This window comes from Schistocerca serialis, chromosome 1 (assembly GCF_023864345.2).
Source record: "Schistocerca serialis cubense isolate TAMUIC-IGC-003099 chromosome 1, iqSchSeri2.2, whole genome shotgun sequence".
NCBI classification, from domain to species: Eukaryota; Metazoa; Arthropoda; class Insecta; order Orthoptera; family Acrididae; genus Schistocerca; species Schistocerca serialis.
This window is the reverse complement of record NC_064638.1, coordinates 297,618,952-297,635,814: the sequence shown is the minus strand read 5'-3', so window position 1 is coordinate 297,635,814 and position 16,863 is coordinate 297,618,952.

Here is a 16,863-nt window from a genome sequence, read left to right as displayed (position 1 = left end):
TAAACTACAAATTACTACAACAATACTACTGTCTACTGTTTTTACAATCAGAAGAATTCCAAGGGACTATCCTGGCAGGGTCGCCACGTGCATGAGGGCTTAATTATATATTATGCAAATAATTTCTTAATTATTTTAGTAGCTGACTGTCCCATTACGAAGTCTCGTAAACGGTTGGCCCTGACTAGTTTTTGTACGCAATCTGACTGCATAGAATAACAACAAAGAATGAAAGAAAAATTTCGTTAACACAATTAATTAATTAAGTCCCCAGCAACTATAAAGCCTATGAAACAAAAACACAAGTGTAATTGTTCTGTGTATGGGAGTGTGATTCAACGTACACATCTGGCATGGTTCTTCTTCAACAAGACAAGAAATTTTAAATACCATTTATACTGAAGTAATTAAAAAAAAGAAATACTATAATTGCGTAAGGAAACCAGATTACACTCTAATACAAGAACACAAGCCAGGTGCTTTGTTGACTGAACCTGTAATGACGCATTATTTAAGACACTGAAATAATGAAAAAACAGGGAATATTTTACCTTCATATATATTGATGAAAAGCACTCTGATCATTACAATATCTCCATTAGAACAACATCTGCTGTCTATCCCATCAAACAACTGCATAAAACATGGAACAAGCACTCCCTACTACAACATCTCAACACCGACTCGCTACCACCTCTCAACAAGCACTCTCCACTACCACTTCTCGACAAGAATTTTTTACTACAACATCTCTGCAAGCACTGACTACTACGAGTTCTCGACAAGCACTGCCAGTGGAGGCGGCGAAATAATACTCTTAGGCGCAATCTCTGGCGTTGTGGCTCAGTGTAGCCACTTTTCAACAGATGGCAAGTGAAATTTGCTGTGTCCATTGAAAAGGACTCTTTCCCTGATTCGCGATAAGAAATTTTGTAGTGGTAAAGCTGGGAGACAGATGGCAAGTGAAATTTGCTGTGTCCATTGAAAAGGACTCGTTCCCTGATTTGCGATAAGAAATTTTGTGAAACCATGGAAAACTAACACAAGATGACCAGAAGATGGATTGAACCGTCATCCTTCTGGAAACTGTCTCACGCCATTGTATTCTCGATCGTGATCAAACCGATCATATCTGGGACATAATATTAATGAATGATTAACTATTCTAAAACGCAAACACTGGATGCCTTTCGCATAAGCGGAAATAATACGATTTAGTAAGATACCTCGTAGGCATTTCATTCCATGAAACTGTGCGAGTGAGTTACTACCATAATTATATTGTAAATTTGTACTATATAGGTTAATAAGTTAGCATATGTTGCGTTGTAGTCTTTCTGCTAGCACATCGCTCGTCGCGCGGACTTCTCGCCTTGCTCAGGGAATTTTCTCCCCGCGGTTGTTCAAATCGCTATTTAAGTGGGTTAGTTACCAGGTGTGAAGCAAAAACGATATTCTATGCATTACATCACGACAGTGATAGTGATTCGTTCATCAGAAAAACATATTCATTGACAAAGAGAAAGATGAAAAGGTGTGAATCCACCGGTTGAATGAGGACCTCCCAATAGGCAGATACTTCCACCAGTTCTAACAACAACTCGGAAATTTTCCAGAGCTCTTTTTCAGGCAATTAGGAATGTTTATGTTAAATATATTTGACACACAAATGCTTAAGCATATGAAGATTCGGCATGCAATATTAATAATGCAATTTCACTACAAGATTCGTAGCACTAATCACTCTGAGGTGTCGTTTTGCCAGTTTTTATCCAAATATATTTCTGCCACTTGTTCATTTCGTCCTGTTATTTTTCCGAAGAGCAGAAAACGATAAATTAGGAGAAAGAGAGGAACTAATTTCCCAAAATTATTACACCTAATATTATCCATCGTTAACTGATTGTGATGGCGTGTATTATTCTATATCTAGATAACTATGAGTGAATATTTGGAACGAGTGCCTGTTTAAAATCTTCACTTGTAGTTCTCACTCATGAAATTATCTCTCAAACTCACAACAAACACAGCGATCTGCCTATGGTGGTATCTTTGGTAGGATAAAGGAAGTGGTAAAATGAGGTCAGTCTGCGGCAGAGATTGCTTACAAAATATTCTTGCTACCCATCGTACAATATTGCCGAAGTATGTGCAATCCATACGAAACAGGATTGTCAGCACGTAATAAACGTATACAAAGAAGCGCATTACGAGTGATAACATTTCTGTTTAATCCACGAGAGAGGGCCAAGAAAATGTAAAGAACTTGAGCTGGCAGTCACGAATCTAGGAATACACTACAGCCTCACAACACTCTTGCAGGGATCGCGAAGACAAGATCAATTACAGCTTGCAGAGAGGCACTTAAGCAGTCATTTGACCGCTCTCTGTGTGTGAATGGGACGGGGGAAACCTTAATGTACGGTACAATGGGAAATACCTGTGCCACGACCTTCATAGTAGTTCGCAGAATATGCCTTTGAATGATGATGTAACTGGATTGAGCACTTTCATCTAGACCGGAACATGAAACCGCTAAACATGCAAAGTTCAGTCCTAAGAATAAAATAGAAAGTTAGCTAACCTGCAGCTTTCAAAGTCAGTTAAAATATCCAGTTACCATGTTTCATGTTTTCGAATTAATTCAATTCGGAGATGTTAGTTGAAACAACACTTGTTTAATCTACAACATTTCAACGTACATAAGACATATTATATAAAGAACTTGAGACTATGTAATGTCTGTAGCGCGATGAAAGCGAAAATGTGAATGTCAGTATGCATATTCGACCGGAGGTTATACAATATTAGAGCATCACCGAGTTCGACCGGTGCAAAACGGCGGATGTCCACGACATGTGTCTATCATCGTAATAATTTGGTTCGTGCAATGCATTTTCCTTCGACGGAAACCCATTTCTGTAAACTGTGGTTATAAGATGGCCATGTACAGTAAGGAGCGGTTACTGGATTCCCAAGGCGTCTACTGCAAGGCATGACCATGCTCTCCTGGTGCAACAGACGCACAGCTTCGTCCTCAGTCTTGACTCAATGTTGCTGCATTGCAACAGGTATGAACCTATCTATATTGGAGGCTCGATGCCATGTGCGGCGGCGTAGGCAGGTGTAATGCATTACGTTGCATCGGTATCGAGTTTTTAGAAACAAAAAACAAAACAATGACCATCCGAACACGCCTCGAAGACCCAACGGTACCGACCGGCCGCCGCGTCGTTCTCAGCCCTGAGGCGTCACCGGACCACTACTTTATAAGTGTGATTAGCACGTCAGCTATGTTTTTGAATCTCTGACTGAAAATGTTGTATTTTAGGACGACTCCCACTTCAGTGTACCCTATAATAATGTCTACAAACATCAAACGTAACATAATGACCGCAGTGTTACAGCCTGTTTATTGGGAGATTAACGAAGGAGTGTAATGATTCGGATATTGTTGCATTCAACACAGTATCTTGACTCATCCATATAAAGGAAAACCTCAACAGCGTCCACATCATTGCGAATGTTTACGAACCTGAGCTGCTGCCAGTCAGTCGCATTTCCACGTTAAAGCAAGAAACCGTGCGACCACGCAGCGCCAACAATATGGAGTTCTTCTGCTGCGAATCACAGGCACTGCTGCGTCTCTGAACTGTGCATTCCCTGTCGCTAGTGCTACTTGAAAATGGTTGAGTGGCAACTTTTTCGACCTTGTGGCCAATGTCTCATTGACACGGTTGTGTCCTCGTATTACTCCATGTATCGGCGGAGAAATTCACACATTTCGTGCATACAGAGCAACCTCTGGTTGCGCCGTTCCTAAATAACAGTGGGAAACGTCTGTGGCAGTGAGACTTTGAAATCAGCCTGGCGTGCAGGCGCGCTAAAATAACTTAAGAGTTGGGCGAATGCTCGCGATAACCATGAGTCCGGTTTCAAGTCCCTTTGACCCATACGTTTTTTTTAGTCAGGATCTATACGTTTCACTGGAGTTTAGCATTTCCCTACGAAATTCACTAATATTGAATTACGTCGTTAAGCTTCGTTCTATTCGTCATCGTCGATTTCATATCGGAGTGTGTAAATCAATTGCTTTCCATCCTGCATTGTCTTACATTTTAAGTTTGATGTAAAGTTAATCTCGGTCGTATTTATTCTTCTTAGTGTTGAAAATTGCAGCAAGCGCTGTGACAGAACTAAAACTGCTGTATCTTGATAGGAGGTAATGGTCGTGCAAAACAGATCTCTCCAAGTATTGACACTATGGAAAAAAACTGAATTTCCTCAATCGGGTGTGTCTATTAGGCTGAAAGCCCAAAATTATTGAGTCAAAACAGAGAAGAGGACTAGCTTCCGTTTGATTTCCAGTAACGCCAGATCCGAGCAAAATCTTGTGACCATGAAACTCATTGCTAAATTTGGTGTGAATGTCCTATCGCAGTTCTGATTTATCACCTTCAGGCTTCACTTGGATCTCTAACATTTAAAACGTTTTTGCAGTGAGGGGGTGCCAGCCGAGAAGCGGCAAACCCGTTTCTCGCCTGACTGGACAGAGAACGAACAAGAAGCCCCTCCAGATGCAGAACCTGATCGTCCCAAGAGTGGCCGACGCTTTCTCGGTAAGTGGCAACAGACTGCTGGCGGCTACAGAACTGAAACTTCTATATCTTTATAGGGGGTAATGGTCGTTTAAAACAGGTCTCTCCAAGAATTTACACCATGGAAAACAGAAACTAAATTTCCTCAGTCGAGGGTGTCTAATTAGACTGAAAGCCCAGATTTATCGAGTCAACTCAGATAAGAAGACAAGCTGCCGTTTGCTTCTCGATAAATTCAAATACCAGAGCAGTTTTGTGATCATGAAACTCATTGCTTAATTTGGTGGAATGTCCTACCACCATTCTCATGTATCACTTTCAGGCTTCGTTTGGCTCTCTTAGGCCCTATAAAAGATCGACAATTTGTTGAACATTTCTGAGCGATAATACTGTAGTCAATGCTGTAAGGCAGCTACGTCAGGATTTTAGGAGCGCAGCATACTGTCCTTTGTTCAACCTTAGCAGAAGTGCATAATGGATGGTGATTACTACGTAAGTAAATGACAGTACGCAGTTGAAATTTGGGCTTGTTTAACTATGTTATCGCCCTTCCTGCTTCTGTTCTACTGTACATGAAAATATGCAAGTGTTGTAAGTTTCGGAATGACCCCCAACAGTGAAATGTGTTCCTGGCTCCGTCGCTTGGTACCTCCACTGAACAAGGGGATGTTACCCAGAATCCCGCCTGCACCAGCTATAGGCGTACACTTCCTCCCACATGTTCAGTGGAGCACCAGTGTGGTGCTTAGGGTCGCTATGCTAAGCGAGAACATCTTCGAGAGTTCGTTGGCCTGACTGAGACGTATGTGCACGCATATTTTCCTCCTGGGATAGCACATCTCATTGACGGTTTAGGAACTGCAACAGAGTTTACTGTATGATGTATTATTTACTGTGTTTCCCCAGTGAACAACAGAGACGAACGTTCATTGGAGGACACCAGCAGTTATACTAGTATACACATTGCCTGGTACATTTCACTAGCTATCGCACATGTTAAGGTACCATTAGATTTCATAATTAAATATTAGCTCTTCATCAATCGCGTGGATTCATCCACTGGATCATGGATCTAAACATATTAAGAACAGACCAGACCCACCTTGTTTTAATAATAACATCCGAAAAATGCTGAGGAAGCGGATAATGGCGCATTGTCGGGCCAAAAAAGAAGGTGAAGTTGTCGACAATCAAAAGCTACAACCACATACGCTGTCCTCGATAGTGATTGTTCATCAGAGACAAAGGTATAGTCACGAGTGCCTCGGGGAAGCGTGACAGGACCACACTTGCTCTCTATATACATAAATAATCTCACAGATAGGGTCAACAGCTATTTGCGACTTTTTACTGATGGCGCTGTAGTATGTAGGAAAGTATCGTTGTTGACTGTTTAAGGGTACAGGACAATGTCAAGAGAATTTCTGTTTGGTGTGATGGATGGCAGCTTGCTCTAAATGTAGAAAAATGTAAGTTGATACAGGTAGTAGGAAACACAATCCTGTAATGTTCGAATGCAGTTGGTGGTGTGCTGCTTTGACACTGTCGTGTCCATTAAATATCTAGGCGTAACACTGCAAAGCGATAAAAGCTCAAGTGTTTGGTATCCCCACTACGTCGGTTTAAAGGAACACTTGTAAGCAATTCGGAATCGAGCAGCTAGATCTGTTACCGGTAGTTTCGATCAACATGCGAGTGTTACAGAGATGCTCTACGATCTCAAATTGGAGTCGCTGAAGACAAGTTGACATTATTTTCGCGAAACAGTGTTGAGGAAGATTAGAGAACCGGAATTTGCAGCTGACCGCAGAACGATACGACTACTACCAGCGTGCATTTCGCTTATGGGGCAGGAAGGCAAGACAGACAGTTGTTTACCATTCACTCCATTTGTGAGAGGAATAGGAAAGAAAATGACTACTAGTGGTACATAGTTCTCTCGGCCATACACTATACGGTGGTTTTCGGATAATATGGGGATTATATATGTAGACGTAGATCGTATTAACGCTCTATACTCGATAGAGCAGCGAGATGTGTGCTCGTTCCGGCGATCAGAGGCTCTAGCACCGATAGCGGTCGCCGCACGAGATGCGTAATGTGGCTACAGGTGGACCAGGCTCATGCTGCCTACGATATTGATGTCTTGGCTGGGGATTGACAGTCACAGGTTACTTTGTAATAAACGAGTAACCTGCAGCAAAATGTCAGAGATACTGATCAGACACGTTCAGCTTTTCAGGAAGAACATGATTACAATCCATATGGTTGTTAACAGATCTTAAAGTAATTGTAGCTATTGAAACGAGATAAATGCAACTGGGTAATGTACCTACGAAATAAATGAGTAATCAAATACGACTAAATCCTTCTGAAAATGATATGAAATGGACAGCTATTTTACAAGAAATTTTCATTGAGATTTTCACAGCACACTATCTTCGTAGAAGATCTGTATCTTGCAAATAATGAGACATCCTTTTTGAAAATGTAAGAGCTACTTGAAAGCTCACCAAACTGAAATTACAATTATTGTTAAAGGCAGATGAATTTGTTTCATGCTTTTGTCATATTACAAAAAATTATGTATTTAGATCATCAGACAGTATGGCTTTTAGGTTAAGGTGTAGATCTACTGCCTTGCGCTCGTCATCAACGTTTTTATCGACATCTGGCGGGTGATTTACGGAGTAACGTCGCTGAAAATGGAATTTCTTGATATGGTTTGGTGCTTTATGGTCACTAAAGGGCTCCCACAGCCGGTGAAACAGATTGAGACAGGGGTTAGAAAAAAAGAGGGTGGAAATCTTATAGATATAGAATGCCACTACATTAAAAATGCCATTTTGACAATACCACATGAAATACTTGGGGAATCAGGGAGGCTTGAAAGTGGAGCTGGTATGATGATTAATGTAGACAGGCAGTAGAACTGAAAAAGGAAGCAAGCCCGAAGAGCTTGCAGACAAATGAGAGATCAAACCAGGCATTATATAATGAAAAGAAAACCGAGGTAGCAAGTGTGTGTAGGAGGAGAAAAGGGGAAGCCATTCAAAGAAAGATAGAGAAGATGGAAAGGCATTACGAAAGGAATGAGAGTAGAAAGTTTTGTAAAAAAATGAAAGATGGAACTCAAGACAGCAATCCGTAAATAACAACATGCAAGGACAAAGAAGGAAATTTGTTGACAGACAAACAAGATGCTGTAGATGGAGATAACACTTCAGGTGAGTTCAGGAGAGCAGTTCTACCAGGAGGGAGCAGAAACTCTATTACTGTGCAGATCCAGAGATAGAAGAATCCACATTAAAGGAAGTACAGAAGGTATTCCACTATCTAAAAAATTACAGAGCACCAGCAACTGATGGAATACCTACAGAACTGTTGAAGAATGTAGATTTGGTCTCCATTGGTGAATGTGCAAACCTATTGATTTGACATCTAGAAAGAATTCCACAAGAGTGGACTGTGGACGTAATTCAGACAATACATAAGAAAGGAGACAAGATTTGTTCGAATTAATGAGGATTTGCTTGCTCAGTGTAGTCTGTAAGGTTCTCTATGGTATTATACACAACAGGCTAGCTCACCCGTGGTCTAGGGGTAGCGTCTTTGATTTATAATCAAAACGTTTTCGGTCCCGGGTTCGATCCCCGCCACTGCCTAAATTTTGATAAATAATCAGCATTGGCGGCCGAAGACTTCCGGCATAAGAAGTCAGCCTCATTCTGCCAACGGCCTCGTCAAAGAGGGCGGAGGAGCGGATAGAGGTTCAGGGCACTCTCTTGTCCTCGGGGTGGGAAATTGCCCCTGAAGGTGGAAGAATCAGCAATGATCAACGACATGAGGATGCAGAAGGCAATGGAAACCACTGCATTAAAGACACGTAACGTGTATCCACATGACATGTGGCCTGGAATTGAAGAAGTGTCATGATGATCTCTCCATTGGCAAAAGATTCCAGAATAGTCCCCTATTCGGATCTCCGGGAGGGGACTGCCAAGGGGGAGGTTACCGTGAGAAAAAGATTGAATAATCAACGAAAGGATAACGTTCTACGAGTCGCGGCATGGAATGTCAGAAGTTTCAACGTGGTAGGGAAACTAGAAAATCTGAAAAGGGAAATGCAAAGGCTCAATCTAAATATAGTAGGGGTCAGGGAAGTGAAATTGAAAGAAGATGAGGATTTCTGGTCAGATGAGTATAGGGAAACATCAATGGTATAACTGGAGTACTTTAACGAAATAGCTTTTATTTTCGTTAAAGATAGTATAATAATTATTGCAATAAATAATTAATTAATAGTTACCTTTTTTTTAAAAAAATAAAGTTTTTGATTTTATTTTTCTTTCCTTCTGTACGTACGAACTTTGTTGTAGAACCTCTCTCTTATTTACGTGTGGTAATAAAAAAAATTTCACTTTCAAAAGAATTGTGTACATTTAAGAATTACGTGAACTCATATTAACTGATTAAGAATATTTAGTTGAGAATTAAATCCTTTACATAATTCGGCCTTGGCTACACATTTTCTAAATGCAGTGGGTTTTTTTTTTTTGTTAAATATTTACTGAATTCTATCCCGGCGTTAGCTATGGAACACAAGATTATCTCTATTAGCAGAAAATGGTTAATTATTGCCAAGCCGACATTTAATTATCACTGATCAAACCTACTTCGCCATACATTTAAGTTATTTGAAAGAACCAAAATTGTTAAATTTCAATGTTAACTAACATTAACTATCCGCCTACGAATGCACAAACGTATAATTAGTTTAAAATTCATCAGTCTCAGGATCACTGTAAAAGAAGAACAATTTCTTAATTCACTGTTAATTTTTATCTATCTGTTCCCGATTTACGGGTTTGGTTGATTTTTCCTTTAGCGGAACAATTTTTTAAATGTGCCGCCGCTGCAAATCGATCGGTCGCGGCACAGCCCAGCAACACCGCTAAAAATGCTGAAAATTCTTTAAAGAAATTTTATAGATGACATGGGCAAGCTAATTTACATTAATAATACACACTTTTGACAAATTCTGATATATTTAGATCAAACAATAATTGAACTCACATTAATTTGTAACGCCTCCTCTAATGGCGGCTAAATCTAGACAGAGACAAAAGAAGTCTACCCACTGATAAATCGCTTCGACACAGCTTCCTCTCGCATTCAGCTCTATACAGAGAAGACCAAAGAATACGCTGTACATGGTTCTTTTATACTACTGCTGACTATTAACATTTCTTTGTAATTTGACAATATTATTGTCCTCTGGCTAAATTTCACATCTCTGTTATCGCAGATACTGACACATTTCACAATCACATAATAAATATAGAAAAATTACTATCCTAAATACAGAGAGAATATTACTACAAAAAATATTACGATAGTAACAAATGTCTTTTACACAAAATTCAATAATATTTTTTGTTCAATAATTACGGTATATACAACTTGCTCAGATCGGCGTATATGGTACAAATAAACTCTTGTTCATTAATAGCGTGAGTTTGCCAGGGAAAGTTACATTGCCCCCTGGCAGCATTTGGCAAAGAGTTTCTATACTTTGACACAATGGTGCCAGTAACGTTCTTTACAATTCTGTATTTTTTATGGAATGGCTCTTTTAATTAGTCCCAGGGTTATATATGTTCATGGCTCCCCCATTTGGGCGAAGGCAGACAGGAAACCTGGGCAAAACTGTGCCGGAGCCCAGCCATCCCAGTTGGTTCATGATTAATATTGTCTCTTTAACAGTCATTCATTTGAATTAATTTAGCAGTTTGTCACCAACGGTTACATAATATCACAGTCACATACAGTTCAACGAAAGTTTTTTTTTTTTAAAAAAATCACTTAGCACAGGATCACTTTTCATAATGTTTCCACTACCTACGTGTTACAAATTCATCTCTTGCACTTGTTAGTGTTCATTTTCTCTTATCAGTTTATGGACATCCATAATAAATGTCAATGTTTATCAAAATGAAGTCATTGACATGTTATGCAGTTTATGTAAATATTTTGGAAAAAGTCAATAATGCTGTAGTTGGTGAGCGGTGCGGAGTGATTGTTGAGCGGCGCTCGGCGCGGCGCGTCGGCTCCGTGTAGGTCACCGCCCCCGGTGTTGACAGCTACGGCGCGGAGAGGCGTGTGGCTGTCTGGTCTGCTACGGGCTGCTGCGGCCGCTGCGTGGCTGAGGTAGCCGGATGCGCGTTGTATATCAGCTCGCCCGTGTGACAGCTTCTTGCAGTGCTCCAGCAAACATGCAACAAATTCACAAACAGTGTACTATCCTTATGGGCATTTTTCCTGCTGTGGGAAAAAACGCACACAGTTATTGGCAGTTATTATTCAGTAGGCCTTCACTAGTCTGGTTTGCACAATGTTTCGTTGTCACAGTAACACGTTTTATGGGCACACAATATTTTTCACCATGTCATGACTTCTCATTAGTCACACCCAAGTTTTCACCTTCTCTGTAGTCAATGCGCTTTCCTAGCGTCCCTTGACACACAAAGAATTAGAGTTTGACACTAACTTGGTCCACCGTCCGTTATCAGCTCACTGTTCGAGTCGTGCTAGTTCCTTGTCCACTTGCACACACGGCGATGATACAGTTTTTTATTACTTATACACAACAACTTCGTGACGTATTGCTGCAGGTTTAACAGTCACTGTCTGTCTCTGCCACACAATACTGCACTTTTGTTTAAGTTCCTTTATTTTTATTTACAATGTCCGTTGTGCAATTTTTGTAACAGCACATTCGTAACTCTTTACCAAGGTGTGCGATATTTGCGTACATGGTAACAAATATTAAAATTTCGTATTAGTTTGCCCAAAAATCATCTATATTCGTGTTCGAGTAGATTTTATTTGTGCATTCCAGCCGGATTCAGGCATATTGTTCAATAACTCCTTTGAAATTATGTCTTACTTCACTTGCAAGGTCCTACGTAACTACAGTGTAGTCTCTGTAGGCTAAAATTGACTTGGACTGTATCAGGCTAGCTCCTTTTTTACTGATTGAATCTGCACATGCTTCAATTGAAGCTTCTTTGTGCGTAACTTTGCGCTACTTAAATTTGCGATAAGTTTGCCTCCCATGGTGCCCTCGGGTCAGTACTGGGTGCATTATTCTCTCTGATAACATTGGTTAGATAATAAAGTTCTCAGGGCCTCATATTATTGATATTATTCTGGGTTCGAATCTGTCAATCTGACAGCTACACATATATACATATATACACATATAATAGAAAAGATTGTGCAAGAAATATTTCAAGTTTGACACACATATAGAATATTATGCAGTACACAAACTAATCATTACTAAAATGTTCCTCCTGACTGATCTCTGTCACAATTTAACACTATAAATAATTGCACTAATGAGGTTATCTGTGCAGACATTTAGAGCATGTTTAAGCTAACATTAATTAAAAGAAGACATAACACAAATATTCATAAACAAAAGAGAAAGTCAATCATATTCTTATAGCTAAATACTTCTACACTAGTACATTATGTCTACAGATCACACATCATTAATGTTCATTCATTTACAAAAGAATGGTGTCCACATAGGACTATTAGTCTTTTACTGTAGGAATATTTTTACATCCTTACGCGGATACAGTCCCCGTACTCTCCCTGAGTGGGGATCTGCTAAGAGATAGCTACACTCATGTGGCACACTTACTACTCTAAAAGGTCCATTGTACACCAATTGCCACTTGCTATTCTGTTTCAAGGATGCCGAGGACTTAGGATGATTGCGTAAGAGTACCAAGTCCCCAACACTAAATTTTTGGTTATTTTAACTACTATTTCCTTCTTGGACCAAGGAATGGAGTATGAGGCTCGACAGTAGGTTTTGTGAGGCTTCACCTCGATATTGTACTGATATCCCTTAACAATTCCTGGGCGTTCTGAAAATACATCTGCATAGTTAGTTAATAACTGTACCAAATCCTGCTGTTGCATTGAGTTCAAATTTTCGGACTGTAATACTTTGTTCACTATTGCGTCCACATTTGCTTTTAATTGATCACTTTGTACGTCTGGATAATAGAGATTTTGTCCTTGACGATGATTGTCTAAATGTAGTATCCACTGATTCCTACACTTTATGTTAATAGCATTACAATTAGGCACAGGTACCTCTTCAGATCTGAGCATGGACAATTCTATCCTCCTACCAGCGTTCATCAAACTTAATTTTCCCCGAGAAAGGTCGATTACTGCGTCCCTTTCTCTCAAAAAATCTACCCCCAAAATGCAGGCTACCCTTAAACCCTTTACTACCAGGAATGAGCACGCTATGGCTTCTTTCCCTATATACATCTCTACCCGCACTTGGAGTTTAATTATTTGTCGCTGTGCACTTATGGCTCCAGTGACTTTACAATTGTTCACAGGAAAAGTCAGCATACGCCTTTCTTTCCCCAGTACTTTGAATAAGTCCATACTCATGACACTGACAGTAGCACCTGTATCTACGATCGCTTGCACATCAATATTGTTAATTTTGATCTCTATTATCGCTTGTACTTTGTCTTTGTGCTCCTTTATGTACGTGGATGGTTCAGTTATCAATTCATGTCCCATCTGTACCCCGTCAATATACCTGAGGATACAGATTCCCAATGTTTTGTTCGGTGTCGGGCTGCTCTCACTCCAAACCTCAGCCGACGATGGAGAGCGTATCTCGGCTGAATCTAGTTTGTTGAATTATTACAGGTGGATGGGTGTGGCTGCTCTGTGTCACTGACCTCCACTATGTGTAAGTTGTGTTGCGTCGGCCGCCACGGTTGCGCAATTGGCGCATTTTGTGGTGGCGGTCGGTTATTGTCATATCCTTCACTGTTTGGCCGGTCCGGACTGGGCCTCTGGTTCTGTGGCCAAGTTCGGTTTGCATCATTATAGGTATTAGTGTTCCACGGCCCCCTGGCATTTTTCCATCTACTATTGCTTGGTGGGCCTGTTTCATATCGGTCATCAGACCTCCTTTTCCGGTCATTATTCACTGGCGGACTATTGCCGTTCCGGTCTCTACCTCTATTCCCGTTTTGTACATAATCTTGTCTCCTATTGTTACATCCGCTGTTTCCATTATTTGGTGGAGGCGTGTTATTTCGACCATTTCTGTAACCGTTTCCGTTACTTCTAGCCTGTTCAGAGGCTGCCTTAACGTCCTCCTGAATCAGGTCAATTGAGTCCAGAACAGACAAGAAATGTTCTATGTCGTTCTCCGGCACGTGTATAAGTTTTTCCTTTACGTGTATCGGCAAGTGTGATTTCAAAAGTCTGATCAAATCCCGGGATGAAATCTGCTCGTCCCAGTAACGGGTCTTATTAATGTACTTCTCAAAATATTTTCGCAAATTGCCTAATCGTGGAGAATACGGCTCTGGATTATATACCTCTTTCCGTAATCTCTCCTGAATACATGTTGACCAATATTTGGCCAAGAATGCCTTTTCAAATTGCTCATATGTGTCGCAACTGTCAGCTGCTTCGGTTGCCCATAATGCAGCATCTCCTTGTATGTAAGACATAACGAACTGTATTTTCTGTGTATGACTCCAAACGCTAGGCAAAATGTTTCTAAATCCCTTGATAAACACTACAGGGTGAACAGATTTCTTCTCCGTTGTAAAGATCTGAAACTGTCGGTTTCTAATCAGGCTTTCTTCAATCACTATTTTGGAATGACATTTATTTGTTTCGCTTACATTGGTTGCCTGTTCTGTCTCGCAGTCCCAATTTGTTACTGCTGTATTTATATGCCTATCATTGTTGGATCTGGCTGGCGTGACATACACCTGTGAGTCGTCATGCCGCAAGCTGATTTCTATTTCGGCAAGACAACGGTTGACATTCCGCTGCCACAGCGGAACTTGATTTGTGGCAATTTCTAATTGTTCCACTCTGTTAGTCAGTACACCGATTTCATCTACGATACTGGCGTTAGCCACTTGGATACTATCTACTCTTTCGCTTAGTTCTTGCACCGTTTTGGGTATGGTTTCATAGTTTTGTTTCAAACTAACAATCTCACTTTGCATAGCTTCTAAAGATTGCATTAACTGCAAGTCTCTCTCATGCAGGCGTCGATCACGCTCTGCCTGTTTAGCATCACGTTCTCTATCACGCTCTGCTTGTTTAGCATCACGTTCTCTTTCGCGTTCTGCTTGCTTACGGGCAAATTCAGCTACCAATCTCTGGTCACGCTCTGCTTGTTCAGCATCACGTTCTCTTTCACGCTCTGCTTGCATACGTACAAATTCAGCTTGGAAATTGAGCATGCTCTCGAACATAACTCTTAATGATTGCCCTTCTGACACCTCATCACTCTCTGGTCCGTGTCCAGTGCTTGCGGGTGGCACAGTATTTCCGCTATCAACTGAATCACTGGCTGGCAGTGGCAACATTTCTTGCCCTTCTGCCCCCAGTTTCTCACATTGTACTTCCTGAACTACGCCACTAACATTACTTTGTGTCCCACTTTCTAACTCGGTATCACTACTTACTAATTGTTGTTCATTATCCATGTTGATATCTTTCTGACTACGCAACCTAACCATAGTCAACAAAAGAAACAAAATCTGAACTAAATATCCTAACACTCAGGTTTCACTGACATAATCACACAAGAAATGGTCATTTGTTAAAACACACTTATCATATACTACAGTGACTAACTACTCAAATGTCCCGTTATTTAAAAAAAAGAAACACTAACAACAAGCACACCACTAATGATCCGAGAACACTGCACTGAGGCTACTTTACTACCCACAGGACAACTACACTGTAGCTTTACCTTGTGGTGATCTATCTTGGGTGCAGCTGCCCCCTGATATTGTGGTAGGTAATTAATTTTTCGCTACAATGAGCTCTCTTCTTCAGCTTGCCTCTGGGCATATAGTGTTCTCATGCAAAAAATCATATACAGGTATTACCACACAATATTGGTTGTGCAATACATACAATAAATGGAAAAATTATTAAATGTTCTCCAACAAAGTTCGACTATAATAATTCCCTAGTTATCTCATGGGTATTTAGTGGCCACTGCATATTCGTGCCCCACGCTGGGCGCCAATTTAACGAAATAGCTTTTATTTTCGTTAAAGATAGTATAATAATTATTGCAATAAATAATTAATTAATAGTTACATTTTTTTAAAAAATAAAGTTTTTGATTTTATTTTTCTTTCCTTCTGTACGTACGAACTTTGTTGTAGAACCTCTCTCTTATTTACGTGTGGTAATAAAAAAAAATTCACTTTCAAAAGAATTACGTACATTTAAGAATTACGTGAACTCATATTAACTGATTAAGAATATTTAGTTGAGAATTAAATCCTTTACATAATTCGGCCTTGGCACACATTTTCTAAATGCAGTGGGTTTTTTTTTTTTGTTAAATATTTACTGAATTCTATCCCGGCGTTAGCTATGGAACACAAGATTATCTCTATTAGTAGAAAATGGTTAATTATTGCCAAGCCGACATTTAATTATCACTGATCAAACCTACTTCGCTATACATTTAAGTTATTTGAAAGAACCAAAATTGTTAAATTTCAATGTTAACTAACATTAACTATCCGCCTACGAATGCACAAACGTATAATTAGTTTAAAATTCATCAGTCTCAGGATCACTGTAAAAGAAGAACAATTTCTTAATTCACTGTTAATTTTTATCTATCTGTTCCCGATTTACGGGTTTGGTTGATTTTTCCTTTAGCGGAACAATTTTTTAAATGTGCCGCCGTTGCAAATCGATCGGTCGCGGCACAGCCCAGCAACACCGCTAAAAATGCTGAAAATTCTTTAAAGAAATTTTATAGATGACATGGGCAAGCTAATTTACATTAATAATACACACTTTTGATAAATTCTGATATATTTAGATCAAACAATAATTGAACTCACATTAATTTGTAACGCCTCCTCTAATGGCGGCTAAATCTAGACAGAGACAAAAGAAGTCTACCCACTGATAAATCGCTTCGACACAGCTTCCTCTCGCATTCAGCTCTATACAGAGAAGACCAAAGAATACGCTGTACATGGTTCTTTTACACTACTGCTGACTATTAACATTTCTTTGTAATTTGACAATATTATTCTCCTCTGGCTAAATTTCACAACTCTGTTATCGCAGATACTGACACATTTCACAATCACATAATAAATATAGAAAAATTACTATCCTAAATACAGAGAGAATATTACTA